We start from the raw sequence: 14,346 nt of genomic DNA on the forward strand, positions 1-14,346 counted from the left end.
AGGCAAAGTGCCTGGAGGTAAAGCAGAGTAAAGGTGATAAAGGAAACAGCAGTTTTTCAGTTATTGACCCAAATAAGTAAATTTCTCCTCAAAGAACTTGGGACAGGTACAGTTTCACTATGAACCATACTAATGTTTTACTTATAGAGGAAGGATGAAAACTGAGTGATATGTCCTAAATGCAGAGTAATAGTGAAGATTTTGTGAAAAAATCTTCTAAGATAATACTTAAATTTAAGCCTTTGTCTTCCTCAGATTTACCCGTTTCCACATAGCCCTTAGACCGCCTGGCTATAAAATTAAGAGTTCCCATGACCTCTTCTTCATGTTCAATAATTTGCTAGAATGGCCCACAGAACTATATTTACCTTACCAGTTATTATAAAGGATACAGATGAACAAGATGAAAAGGTACATAAGGCTATGATTGAAATGGATCTAAGGACAGGGTTCTCAGTCCACATGGTACTAGGGTATGACTCTCCCTTGTGTCATGTGAATGCATTCACCTATCTAGAAGCTTTCCGCATCTCATTGTTCAAGAGGTTTTTCTGGCCCCAGTCTCTAATCCTGTATTACCTCTCCTTTCCCAGCATTTTCCTGAGTGAGCCTGGAGTTGCAACCCTCTAAACTCCTGGTCTTTCTGGTGACCAGCCTGTTGTGAAAGTATCTGGGAACTACCCTGTTACTTTCTCAGCATAAACTCAAGTGTGATGATCAAAATGAGCTCATTATGAATAACAAAGGCACTCTTTTACACAGAAAATACCAAGGATGTTAGGAGTCTGTTCTCAGAACCAAGGAAAAAGACCAAGTATATTTTTAATACTGTGTCAACTCATATGTAAGTCCATCAGTGGAGACTGGAAGCCTTATTGGTTTGAGTGTTTAAGTACAATCTTGACAAATCTTTGGCTAAACATTAAGCTGTATAGCTATAGTAATAAACATTAGAAGACAGGGTTAAATATAGAACCAAGAAAAGCCTCCAAAGACCTCATCAACCGTATATAGGCCAAGGAATCAGATTCACCTTAGTCCAGGCTACTTACTAAACAAGCAAAACAGTAAGTGAAATCCTCAGAGGGAAAAAAATCATGATCCAGAGATCCTGATATGCAGTATACTGACTAAAATCTCCAATTTTAACAACAACAAAAACAAAATTGAGAGAGATGCAAAGAAACAAAGTGTGACTCATACTTAGGGAAAAATAGCAGTCAGTATAAAAACTGATTATTCCATTATTTTGAATATAGCAGACAAAGTCTTCAAAGGAAAAACTATATTCAAAGAACTAAAAAGTCACATTAAAATAATTATTATAGAACTGATCTAATGGAAAAAATTTTAAATAATCATAAAAACAAGCAAGAGGAACCCTTTGATTTGAAGTATTACTGGGGTGTTTCATACTGATTAAATATACAGCAGTTTTGAATAATTGATAATTTGAAATAAGAAGAAAAAGTCCAGAAGGGTAGGGGAAGTGGGAGGGGAAGGGGAAAGGAAAGAAGGGAAAGGAAAAATTATGAGAAAATGAAAAAATGAAAATGAAGTCTTTGTAAATAGGGAAGGGAGCACAGGAAATGGGGAAAAAAATAAGAACCAAGATACGTCATGTACAGATACAAGCACCCAATGATAAATGTAAACATATTGTATACCTAAAATGCACCAATAAAAGATTTAAGCAAAAAAAAAAAAAACATATATATATATATATATATGGCAGTTTTAAATGTATCTGTACAAACATTTTCAAGATACATGAAGTGAAAGAACTGGCTGAAGTGAAAGGAGAATTGGACAGCAATGATAGCTGGAAATTTCAGTAATTGATGGAGCAACTAGATAGTAAGTTAGGATAAAGAAAATGTGAGCAACTCCATTAACCAATATTTAATATAACTAGCATCTATAGAACACTCCACCCAGAGACTTCAGAGTACACATTCTATTCAAAATCATTTGGAACATTCTCCAGATAGATGATATGCTGGACCTCAATACATTTAAAATGTTTTTAATTATATAAAGTATTCTCTCTAGCCACAATAAAAACGAATACAAATCCACAATAGAAAGAGATCTGGGAAAACTCCAAATATCTAGAAATTAAATATCATGCTTATATATAACTCATGGTTCAAAGAATAAATCACAAGAGAAAGTTTCAAAATATTGTAAATGAATAAAAACAGAAATAGAACATCAAAATTTACCAGGAGCAGCTCAAACCATGTTTGGAGAGAGATAGTTAGCTTTCAACAGCTGTCAGAAAAGAAGCAAAGTTGCTGGGGATTTTAGCTCAGTGGCACCTTGCCTGCCTTGCAAGCGCAAGGTCCTGAGTTCGATCTCTGGTACTAAAAAAAATAAAGAAATGAAGTAAAGTATCACATCAAAAACCTAAGCTCCCATCTTAAAAATTAGAAAACTAGGATCAAACCCAAAGTAATAATAAAGATGCAAGTTAGAACTCAAGAAGAGAAAGAGAAACAATAAAATGGAAAAATGGACTCTGAAAAGACTAACACAATTGACAACCTTTGACTGAACACAATTGTAAAACACAATTGACTGAACACAAAAGTAAAAGAAACACAATCTATCAGTTAGGAGTAGTATCAGTGTTATCCATAAGAAATTTAAATGATTATGAGACAATTATGAATGTTCCCACAAATTAGACAATTTAAGTAACATGAGCAATTAAAAAACACATAAATTAGAACATTTTAATACTTGTCTTGATTACTTTTCTCATTGCTGAGACAAAAATACCCAACACCCAAATTTCAAGGTGAAAATGTTTATTGTCACTCACAGTTTGTAGAGGTTTCAGTTCATGGTTGCCTGGCCCCAAGGCAGGGTAGCATACCTGAAGGGCATCGCAGAGGAGAAACAGTTTATGACAGGCAGAAGGCATCAAAGCACAAAATAGCAAAGAAGCAGCAGTGACAAACAGCAAGTGACCAAACAGCCCTCTTTCTATTCCTTACAATTCTACCCTTAATCCTACCCAGAACTATTCCAAAGCAATAAATGGACTAATTTAGTAATCACACACCTTTGATCCCAGCGTCATGCATTCTAGATCTAGCCACCTCTGAAAAGCCCTACCTATGACTAAATGAGGCTTCAGGGGAGCATCTAGACAGAAGCTATAAATTCAATTTTAAAAAACAAATTAGAATATCTCAATAGATCTGTAAGAAGTTGAATTAATACTTAAAACTTTTAACAAAGCCCAGAACCAAGTGGTTTTTATCTGTTGAATTCTATTGAATTTTAAGATAAATGATAACAATTAATTATTAACTCTTTCAGAAAATAGGGAACACTTCCCAACTGTGAGGTATTATGATTCCAAAGCCAGACACAAGATGTTTTATTAGTCAGCTTGGTGTTACTATAATGACATACCAGAGGCAATGTATATAGAGAAAACTGTGTTTTGGGCTTATAATTCTAAAGGATTGGGTCTAAGATCATGCAGACCTATTTCCTTTGAGCTTCTTGCAGCAAACAGCCTGTGGTAGAACAGGTCATTTAAAACATGAGCCAGTAAGCAGAAAAAAATAGAAAAGGGCCAAATTCTCACAATCCCCTTCAATAGTACAGCACCAATGACCTCTAAGAACCTACCATTAGCCCCCCAACACCTATATTTTAGCCACTTCCTAATAATGTCACAGAGACTGAGCCTTTAAGACATGGACCTTTGGGGCCACATTCATATTCAAACCATAGCAGATATCATGAGAAAAGAAAAGTATTGTTCAGATCCTTCATGAACATAATCACAAAGACAACTAAATGTTAGCAAACCAAATTTAGCAATATAGAGAATGTACTAGACACCATGACCAAGTGGAATTTTTCCCAGAAATAAAAAGCTTGTTTAACATTAGAAAAATTAATGTAATGTGCCATATTGGTAGAATAAAGGTACCAAAACTTGTGACCATTTTAGGAGATGCAGAAAAATAATTTAATAAATTCTAACATGTACTTAAGACTGCTGGACAGAAATGGAAGCAAACTTTCTCAGCCTAAGGGCATTTACAAAGAACCTAAAATTTACTTAAAAATATACTTAAAGTTAAAAGACTTAATGATTTCCTCCTAAGATTGAAAGAAAGGCAAGAATTTCAGTTATCACCATTTCTTTTCTCAATTGTATAAAAGGTTATAGTGAAAAAAGTGAGTTGGGGAGAGAAAAGGGAAACTAGAATGGAAAGGAAGAAATAAAAACGATCTTCACACATGACATGATCTTCTGTGTGCATAATCGTAAGGAAAACAACACCCACATACGTACCAGAGATCATTAAGAAAATTAGAAAATTTATATCAATAGGGAGCACTCAATATTGCAAAATTGATCATTTGCCTAAATTGATCTATAGATCCAACACAAACCCTTACTAAATCCCAGCAATCATTTTTGATAGAATATTTCTAGCTGTTTCTGAAATTTATATGGAAATGAAAGTGGATAGAACAACCAGAATTTTAAAAAGGAAAAAAGCTCATGGCTTACATTGCTAGATCCTTTTTTAAAAAAATTAATTTTATTGGTACATTTTAACTATACAGTATAATGACATTCATCATTGGAGATTTGTACCTTTATGTAATATATCTTGGTTCTTATTTTTTCTCCATTCCCCTGACCTCCTTTCAACCCCTTCACCCCTCTATTTACAGAGACTTTGTTTCCATTTTTTCATTTTCTCATGTTAATTCCCTTCCCTTCCTTCCTTTCCCCTTCCCCTCCCACTTTCCCTTCCCCTTGGCAGCTTTTCTTCCAATTTCACATTATCTATTATACATTTTGATCCTTATTTACACTCCGTGTCTCACACCAGAGAAACTATTCAGTATTTACACGTGTCCTATTTATTTCACTTAAGAGTATCGCCTCAACACATATCCATTTAGGTATAAATGTCTCTAATTTCTAATTCTTTATGGCTGAGTAGTACTCTACTTATAAAAAAACACATTTTTTTATCTGATCTCCAGTTGATGGACAATTGGGCTGTTTCCAGGTTTTAGCTATTATAAACTGTACCACTGTGAACATAAGTGCACATGTATCGCTGTGGTGTGACTCTTTTAATTCTTTTGGGAAGATACCCAGCAGGGAAATGAATAGCTGGGTCAAATGGGACTTCCAGTCCTAGTTCTTTGAGGTATCTCTATACTGATTTCCACAGTGGTTGCACCAGTCTGCACTCTCACCAGCAGTGGAGAAGGGCTCCTTTTTTCCCCCAGCCCCACCAGCATTTGTTATTTGTAGATTTCATGACAGCAACCATTATGGGGTTAGTTTCTAAAGCTTATTGTAAAGCTACCATTATAAAATAGTAGTGTGATATTGGCATAAGGATAGGGATACAGGTCAATAGGAAAGAGTTTAGATTTATTGAACAAAATTAAGGACTCAATAAACATATATCTCTTGTCAGTTGATTATCAACAATAGTGCCAAGACAACTCAAACAGGAAGATACTTTTTTTCAACAAATGGTGATGGAACAATAGGATAGCATATGCAACAACAACAATAATAATAATGAGTTTGTGTCCTATACACTATAGACCTAATTTTGAAAACTAAAACCATAAAACTCAAAAATAAAATATATAACATCTTTGTGATATTGGATTAGCAAAAAAAGTCCTTAAATGAGACAACAGTAAAAGCACAAGTCTTAGAAGACAAATGACAGATTTGATTGGATTAAAATTAAGTATTGTGGGGCTGGGGATTTAGTTCAGTTGTGCCGGCACCTGCCTCACAAGTACAAGGTCCTGAGTTTAATCCCAAGTACCCTCCCCCCCAAAACAAAAAACAAATAAAATTAAGTATTGTGGCCAGACATGATGGCACCTACCTATAGTCCCAGCACTTGGGAAGCTGAGGCCGGAAAATCCTGCCTAGTTTGAGGCTAGTCTGGCTACCTTGTGATTTTAACGCTGGCCTAGAACACACAGTGACTGCTTTCTCAAATAAACATAAAATCTTGTCTTTCAGATAACACCATGAATCCCAATACTACAAAAAGAAAAAAAAACACCATGAAGAAAATGAAAAAAGAAACCTCAGAGTGGGAAACTATTTGCCAATTACATATCTGAATATTACTTGTATCTAGTATACACATTCTTATAACTCAGTAAAAAGACAGTGCACTTTTTTAAATCAGCAAAAGGTAGAAATAGACATTTTATCAAATAAGACGTATGAATGAAAATATTTTGCACATTCATTATCAGAGAAATGAAAAATTAAAACTGCAATGAGATATCACTACATACTCATAAGAAAGGCTCTAATAAAAAAGACAATAGTGGTGAGAAGATGAAGCTGATGGTGCCCTCATGCATTGCTGGTAAAAATGTAAAATGCTGCAATCACTTTGAAAAATAGGTAGTTTCCTAAAAACATTAAATACAAATTTACCACCTGACCCAGCAGTTTTACCCTTAGGAATCTAAACAAGAAGCAAAGCCAATGAAAGAATTTGTATGCAAATATTTATAATACATTATTCTTAATACCCTACAGCTAGAAACAATCCAAGTGCCCATCAACCTGTAATTAATTGAAATGTGATTTGTCCATACAATGGAATACTGTTAGGTTATCAAAAGAACAAGAGTGATACAAGCTACAACATGGACGTTTTAGTTAATTGGAACTGTGATATAACATGGTACCATAGAGTGAGTGGCTTAAATGATGGAAATTTATTTCTCACAATTTTGGAGGCTGGCAAGCCCAAGCTTAGGGTGCCAGGAGATTCTGCAGAGGACTATACCTGGTTTGCAGACAACTATCTTTTCATATCCTGAAGAGCACATTCTAGTTTCTTTCTCTTAAAAGCATACTAATTCCCTCACCCCTAAAAAAACAATCTATCATAGAAGGCCTACTGTTAAGAACTTATGTAAACCTAATTACCTCCCAAAGGCCTTGCCTTCCAATATACTATTGGAGGTTAGGGTTTCGATATACTGAGTTTAGGGCAGACAAGAACATTCAGTCCATAGCAATGGATTAACTTTGAAAATATTGTTAAATGAAAGATGCTAGATAAAAAAGACTGTATATTCTATGTTTCCATTTTTATAAAATGTCCAGAAAAGGCACATTCATAGAGGCAGAAAGCATCACTAGATTGAAGATTGTGGGAATGGGACCTTGGCAATAAGAGAGCAGTTTGTTTGCAAATAGAGTTGAGAGAAAATTTGAAGTTAAAAAAAGTAAAACTATAAATTTACTAAAAGTTGAGTTGTGTACTTACAGTGGATAAAATTTATGGCATTTAAATTATATTTCAATAAAAATATATATCACAAGGAAGGAAAAGAACAAGGTCTTTGGTCAAGTCTGGCTTGCATATTTAGATGAAGACTGAGTTGCACAGTCATTCCTTTTCTTTCTCATTGTCCATGTTGATTAACTCTGCTTTCAGAAGGTCAAATCAGTGGGAAATTTAAATGTTCAGTTCCCTGAAAGATTTTGAATCTTCTGTTAATCCTTGGAGGAGAAATACCCAAGTAACAAATGCATGAATTTCACCTAAGCATGTATCTTTTGCTACTAACCTATGTGAACTTCTTAGAAATACATTCAGGAGTTGTTTTAATCAAGTTTGGTCAGAGCAGGTGTGCAAATGTTTGTCTTAAAGGAAGAAATTTACCTTCATGAAGGAAGAAGTTTCATAAAACAGATAGTTGGGCGTATGGGTTCTGGTTGGTAGGTTCATATACTAAAGGCAATATCCGAGAAATTTGCTTTATCTAGGAATTTGCTAGCCCTGGCTGGGCCAGTAGCTCCAAGATCAAGACCTCTAATGTCAGAACATCAAGAATATAAAAAATTAACAGTCAATGTAGGGGCCTCAGTTTCTTTGCCTGTAAAATGACAGTATTGAAGGAAGTGACTTCTAATGTCTCTTTAACACTCCCTAGTTCTAAGGAGAAATTCTTTGGTTCAGGGTCATGTGCTTATGCCAGTGAGTAATGGTTTTCTTATGCCAATGAGTAATAGCTATAGTTAAAGCCATGGCTCTGTTCTGTATAGAAGGTATTGTTTATGTCTGGAAAACTGTTTTCTTAAAAGGAGAGAAGACTAATAACCCTACAGTCAAAATATTTAATGTCTCATTTAAACATTTGTTTCCTTAACAGGAGCTGAGCAGATAAAACATTTCAGTTATCTAGTAAAGCCATGGAAACTTGAGAAAGTGGGAAAATGTCTGATAATTCTCACTCATAATAACTAGAGGAATGAGAACCACTGGAATCAGATAAAGTTTTGTTATTTTTATATAAATCACCTGGTTACAAACTAATCTTTTGTTGGAGAAAATTTAATATTCAACTCCTGGATTTATTTGCCAAATATGGTCACATGCATGTCTGTGAGTAAATGAAATTTACAGACTGCAGGCACCACTTAGGTTATTTAAGAAGTACTCGTTCATTCTACCATCCACAATACATAAACAATAAATTCAGAAAATATTCTTGATTTTAACTTTCTTCCCTCTTACATGACTCAGTCACCTTCCAGTGATGTTAACCTGGCTGCATATATTACAACTTTAGAACAGATTCAGAGTAGGAGTGTTGTGTGTGTTTGTGCACATTGTGAACTGCAAACTTTTGAAGGCACAACTCATAATCAGATTCAGTCCTGGCCCTCCATCTGCTTTCAATTTAATAAATGCACTGTTCAGTGTGTGAGTATAAGAATACTGTGAGGAAAAAAAAGGCTCTGCAATAATGAAGAGTATGGATAAGTAATTTCTAGTGGGATTACCAAAGAAGCTCCATGTCCCAAACAATCACACTATGCCTTTGTCTGCCTGTGCCGCCATTACAAAATACCATGTTCTCAAGGGCTGAAACACCAAACATTTATTTGCCTCAGTTTTGGATTCTAGGAAGTGTAAGAACAAAGTGCTAGCTGACTGGCTGACTGGTGAGGATCTCTTTCTGGGTTGCACATAGCCATTTTCTCCCTGTTTCCTCACATGATCTGGAAAGCACATGTTCTTTGGTATCTCTCATAAGGGTATTAATCCCATCTTAAAGTCTCCATTACTGTATTGATAACCTCCCCTAAACCCTAAATTATCTTCCATAAACTTCACCTCCAAATATCATCACATTGAGAGGTAGGGCTTCAAAATATGAATTTGGGTGAGATAACACTCAGTATGTAACACTGTAGATGGTACTTCTTTAGAATTATGAAGTGCACAATTTTCACAACTGTTCTTACCCACTTTCCCCCTCAGAATATACATCAACCTTATTTTTACTGTACCATATTCTGTTCATCTTTTAAGACTCATCTAAATCCTCTCCTTATTCTTTTAAGATGCTTATTGAGAACTAGGAGTGTTCCAGGCACGTGTTTTGGGAATATATCGATGAATAAGATACACCTGTACCTCCTTTTGCCTTAGAATCTAGAGGAGGAGATAAGTGCTGTGATGAAGTATCAAAGATGTAATGATATAAGCGCAGACAAAAAAATTAACTGCAAAAGAGACAGTGAGTCATTCTACCTGAGAAAGTTAAGATAGGCTGTGACACAGCAAAAGTAGAGTAAGAATTTATAGAGAAAAATGAATTTTAAGCTGAATTATGAAGAATAAAAAGCATTGGATAGGCAGAGTTGAGAGGTACGGGCAATAAAACATTTAAGCAAGACTTGTAGATATATTATTAAAAGCTCTCTATGACCTAAAGGGTTAGAACTTTATCCTATAAAGAGCAGGGAGGCATTGAAGAAAAACATTGTGGTTTAAAAACATTATTCTCCCTTCCTCTCCGGGCAAGATGGTGGGGGGTGAGGCTGGAGTGACCCTGGGACAGCCGAACCTTTCCCGTCAGGATCTCGCCACCTTGGATGTTACCAAGGTGACTCCACTTTCACATGAGGTAATCAGCAGACAAGCAACAATTAATATAGGTACCATTGGTCATGTAGCTCATAGGAAGTCCACAGTTGTAAAAGCCATTTCTGGAGTTCACACTGTCAGGTTCAAAACTGAACTAGAAAGAAACATTACAATCAAGCTTGGATATGCTAATGCTAAGATTTATAAACTTGATGACCCAAATTGTCCTCGACCAGAATGCTGTAGGTCTTGTGGAAGTGGTACACCTGATGATTTTCCTACAGACATTCCAGGGACCAAAGGGAACTTCAAATTAGTCAGACATGTTTCCTTTGTTGACTGTCCTGGCCACGACATTTTGATGGCAACTATGCTGAATGGCGCAGCAGTGATGGATGCAGCTCTCCTGTTGATAGCTGGTAATGAATCTTGCCCTCAGCCTCAGACTTCTGAACACCTGGCTGCAATAGAAATCATGAAACTGAAGCATATTTTGATCCTACAGAATAAAATTGATTTGGTAAAAGAAAGTCAGGCTAAGGAACAATATGAACAGATCCTTGCATTTGTACAAGGTACAGTAGCAGAAGGAGCTCCCATTATTCCAATTTCTGCCCAGCTGAAATACAATATTGAAGTTGTCTGTGAGTACATAGTGAAGAAAATACCGGTGCCTCCTAGAGACTTTACTTCAGAACCTTGACTTATTGTCATTAGGTCATTTGATGTCAACAAGCCTGGTTGTGAAGTTGATGACCTTAAGGGAGGTGTGGCTGGTGGTAGTATCCTAAAGGGAGTATTGAAGGTGGGCCAGGAAATAGAAGTCAGACCTGGTATTGTTTCCAAAGATAGTGAAGGAAAACTCATGTGTAAACCAATCTTTTCCAAACTTGTATCACTTTTTGAGGAACATAACGATCTTCAGTGTGCTGCTCCCGGGGGTCTTATTGGAGTTGGAACAAAAATCGACCTCACCTTGTGCCGGGCTGACAGAATGGTGGGGCAGGTGCTTGGTGCAGTTGGAGCTTTACCTGAGATAGTCACAGAACTAGAAGTTTCCTATTCCTGCTTAGACGGCTTCTAGGTGTACACACTGAAGGTGACAAGAAAGCACCAAAGGTCCAAAAGCTGTCCAAGAATGAAGTGCTCATGGTCAACATAGGATCTCTGTCAACAGGAGGGAGAGTTAGTGCTGTCAAGGCTGATTTGGGCAAAATTGTTCTGACCAATCCTGTGTGCACAGAAGTGGGAGAGAAAATTGCCCTTAGCTGAAGAGTTGAGAAGCACTGGCGTTTCATTGGTTGGGGTCAGATAAGAAGAGGAGTGACAATCAAGCCAACCATAGATGATGACTGAAGAATCCCAGTTAAATAATACATCTGGATGGAGCTAGAATCTCTCTGAACAACCTAGGGCTATATTTTCAAACCAATACTAGGGAAATAATTTCACAGCTTATTACCTTAGTAGGTAGCTGTAAGGTTATTCTCATTTTTTGTTGATGAAAATCTAACCTCTAGTACTAATATGAGGTCTACAATAAATGTAAAGGCTGGTATCATGTTGGATTGAATCTACATTTTAGCATTTCCAAATCAGGTCTAATTTATACATAAATACAGCTTTGAAAAGAAACTGCTAAAACCAGCCTTCCCTGTAGCGCACATGCTACTGAACCTATCTGAAATAAAGTTTTTCTTTTTCACGATTCATCATTGAATAGCTCCAGGCTAAAAGACTGTTAATGCTAGTAAAAACTGGAAGATCTCCTCAAAAACCATCTCTCCTTTGTTAGGCCTCACATTTTATGTTTTTTTTAAAAAAATTTTTTAAATTTTTTATTAGTACATGTTTACAGTACATAATGATTACATTCACTGGGGAGCTGGTATGTATACATAGTACATCTTAACTCTTTTTTCCTCCCCTTCTTGTCTCCCCCTATGTTACTTTATCCTTTAAATTTTCATTAGAAAGGAAATTAATAGGTTCAAATGAAATTGTCCTCTAGAGCTGGGGTTTAGCTCAGTGGTTCTGCTGCCTGCCTTGAAAGCACAAGGTCCTGAGTTTGATCCCCAGAACCAAAAAGAAAGAAATTGTCCTCTAGAGTGTGAATGCTTGTCCCACAGATAACATTTCCCCTATTTTTTTTGGACTGGCACATAGGAAACCTGAGCCAAAAGTTCTCCCCCTTTCCCTGTGGTCCCCTGCGATTATTTGTGCATTGGTTTATACCTGAAACCTGACAGCCTCCCCACATTGGCAAAACTGTTGTATCAAGTGATTGTGGACAGCTAACAAAGATCTCTCCAGGCTTTTTTCCTGGGTAGTTGTTTTGTTTTTTGTGGTGCTGGGGATCCAGCCCAGGGTCTCATACATGTTAGGCGATCACTCTACCACTGAGTTCCCCTCTCCCCCAAGGCCTGTTTTTTCTTAACTGTGTAATTGCTAGGATTATGACATAGATTCTAATAATGATCTTTGGACCCTACAAGAGGTCAAGAGTAAAAGATGTCAGAAAGCAAAGGGTGGGTCCTTCTGATTCTTCTTTTTTTTTAAACCTTTCTCCCTGTGCTTTTATACATTTCTATTTATTTATGTCTCCCTTTCATAAGAGATTATTTTAGAGCAGTGACTCCTAACTGGCTAATGTTAGAATTGCTAGGTAAGCTTTTAAAAAAAGATACCCCACAGATTATGATCTAAATTAGCTTGAGGTAGAAGCTGATGCATTGATTTTTTTAAAATTAATTTTATTGGTGCATTTTAGGTATACAGTATAATGATATTCATCATGCATTGATATTTTTTGTTTGTTTGTTTTTTTGGTACCGGGGATCGAACCCGGGACCTTGCGCTTGTGAGGCAGGCGCTGGAACCACTGAGCTAAATCCCCAGCATGCATTGATATTTTTGAAAACTACACATTTAGAGAGTTAAGAGGTGGGCGTATTAAATAACAGTATCTCACTGAGTTTTGGTGGTCTGATTATGCTCTATAGTTTGCTTTTCTTAAATTTGCATTGAGATGGATTTCATGCCACAATCATTGTATTGTGTTCTTTTGGATATTGAAGCTGCCTTGTAGAAGTCTAGAAGCTGGGGCTCTGGGTCATTTTAAGTTTCTAAGTATATTGAAGAAGTATACTAATATTATGTTCTTGATTGACTTTGAAGGGTTGTATTGTAGCATGAGGACCACAAATAAAAGAAAGTTCTAAATCAAAAAAAAAATTATTCTTAAGAGTTATTTGAGAGATGTAGGTCCAGCATTATAAGTACAAATTAGATGATAACTGTAAGAATTCAAAAGAGGTGATGAGTGCCTGCATTAAGTATATAGCTGTAGGATGAATATGAGAAACATTAAAAGAAAATCTATAGGGTTTGATAGAAGATTTAGTATGAGGGAATAAGTGGAAGGGAGAAGACCAGAGTGACTTCCAGTTTCCTGCCTAGATAACTGGCTCTTGCCATAAACTGAATGTCTTAGTTACTTTCCTCATTGCTAAGACACAATACCTGACACCTACAACTTAAAGGAGAAAAAGTTTATTTTGACTTATGTTGTAGAATCGTCAGCCCTTGATGGTTAGCAGTATCATGGAAAGACAGAGACAAGCTGTTCACGTCATGTAGGTCAGGAAGCAGAGAGAAAAGGGAGGATCCAGGAAGAGAGATACACCCTTCTAGGTCATGCCTGGAGCAACTCCCACCTCCTCTGACCAGAACCTACCTCCTAACAGTAAGTCAACTATAGAACCTCCATGGTTTAATCCTCTTCCAAAAGGGGCCTGCCTATGATCCTATAAAGCTCTTGGGGATCATCTAGATATAAACTGTAACACTAGAGTTATAATGAAACTGTTGGTGCAGATCTGTCTGAGGTAGATGAGATGGCAGGTGGTAAGTAGGAAGACTGACATTAAACCAGTATCGTACTATAGGCTGTAGTCTTCTGATCAGGCCTGACAACAGATGAGTCTAGGGTGTAGGGATGGTTTGGGCTAGAACTATATCTTCACAGTCATGTATTTAGGGTTTGACTGAAACCAAAGCATGCAGAAAGAACTAAAATAAATGAGTGCCCAGGATGAACCCTTTTGAATTATTAACTTATTTTATTTTATTTTACTTTTTGAGGTACTAGAGATTGAAACTAGGGTGCTCCACTACTGAACTACATCCCCAGCCCTTTTTATATTTTTCTGAGACAGGGTCTCACTAAGTTGTCCAGGCTGGCCTCAAACTTGTGATCTTCCTGCCCTAGCCTCTTGAGTAAGTGGGATTATAGGTGTGTACCACCATACCTGACCTGAATGATTAAATTTTGTTATGGTTTAGATTTAAAATGTCCTTCAAACGTCTCATGTGTTCAAATTGGTGCTTTGGAAGGTAATGGAATTATGAAGAT

General features: G+C 36.4%; 1 pseudogene across 1 annotated transcript in view; it reads left to right on the plus strand.

Annotated features, from left to right (window-relative positions):
• LOC101714138 (eukaryotic translation initiation factor 2 subunit 3, X-linked pseudogene) overlaps positions 1-13,166 on the plus strand; it is a 40,654-nt pseudogene extending 27,488 nt beyond the window's left edge. The window contains exon 3 of the transcript XR_015443008.1: positions 6,047-13,166. The product of XR_015443008.1 is annotated as a eukaryotic translation initiation factor 2 subunit 3, X-linked pseudogene (transcript). The remainder of the gene's footprint in view (positions 1-6,046) is intronic.
• Positions 13,167-14,346: the final 1,180 nt, after the last annotated feature.

This window comes from Heterocephalus glaber, unplaced genomic scaffold (assembly GCF_053883595.1).
Source record: "Heterocephalus glaber isolate CG9 unplaced genomic scaffold, H.glaber_assembly_v1.0 deba00001561, whole genome shotgun sequence".
NCBI classification, from domain to species: Eukaryota; Metazoa; Chordata; class Mammalia; order Rodentia; family Bathyergidae; genus Heterocephalus; species Heterocephalus glaber.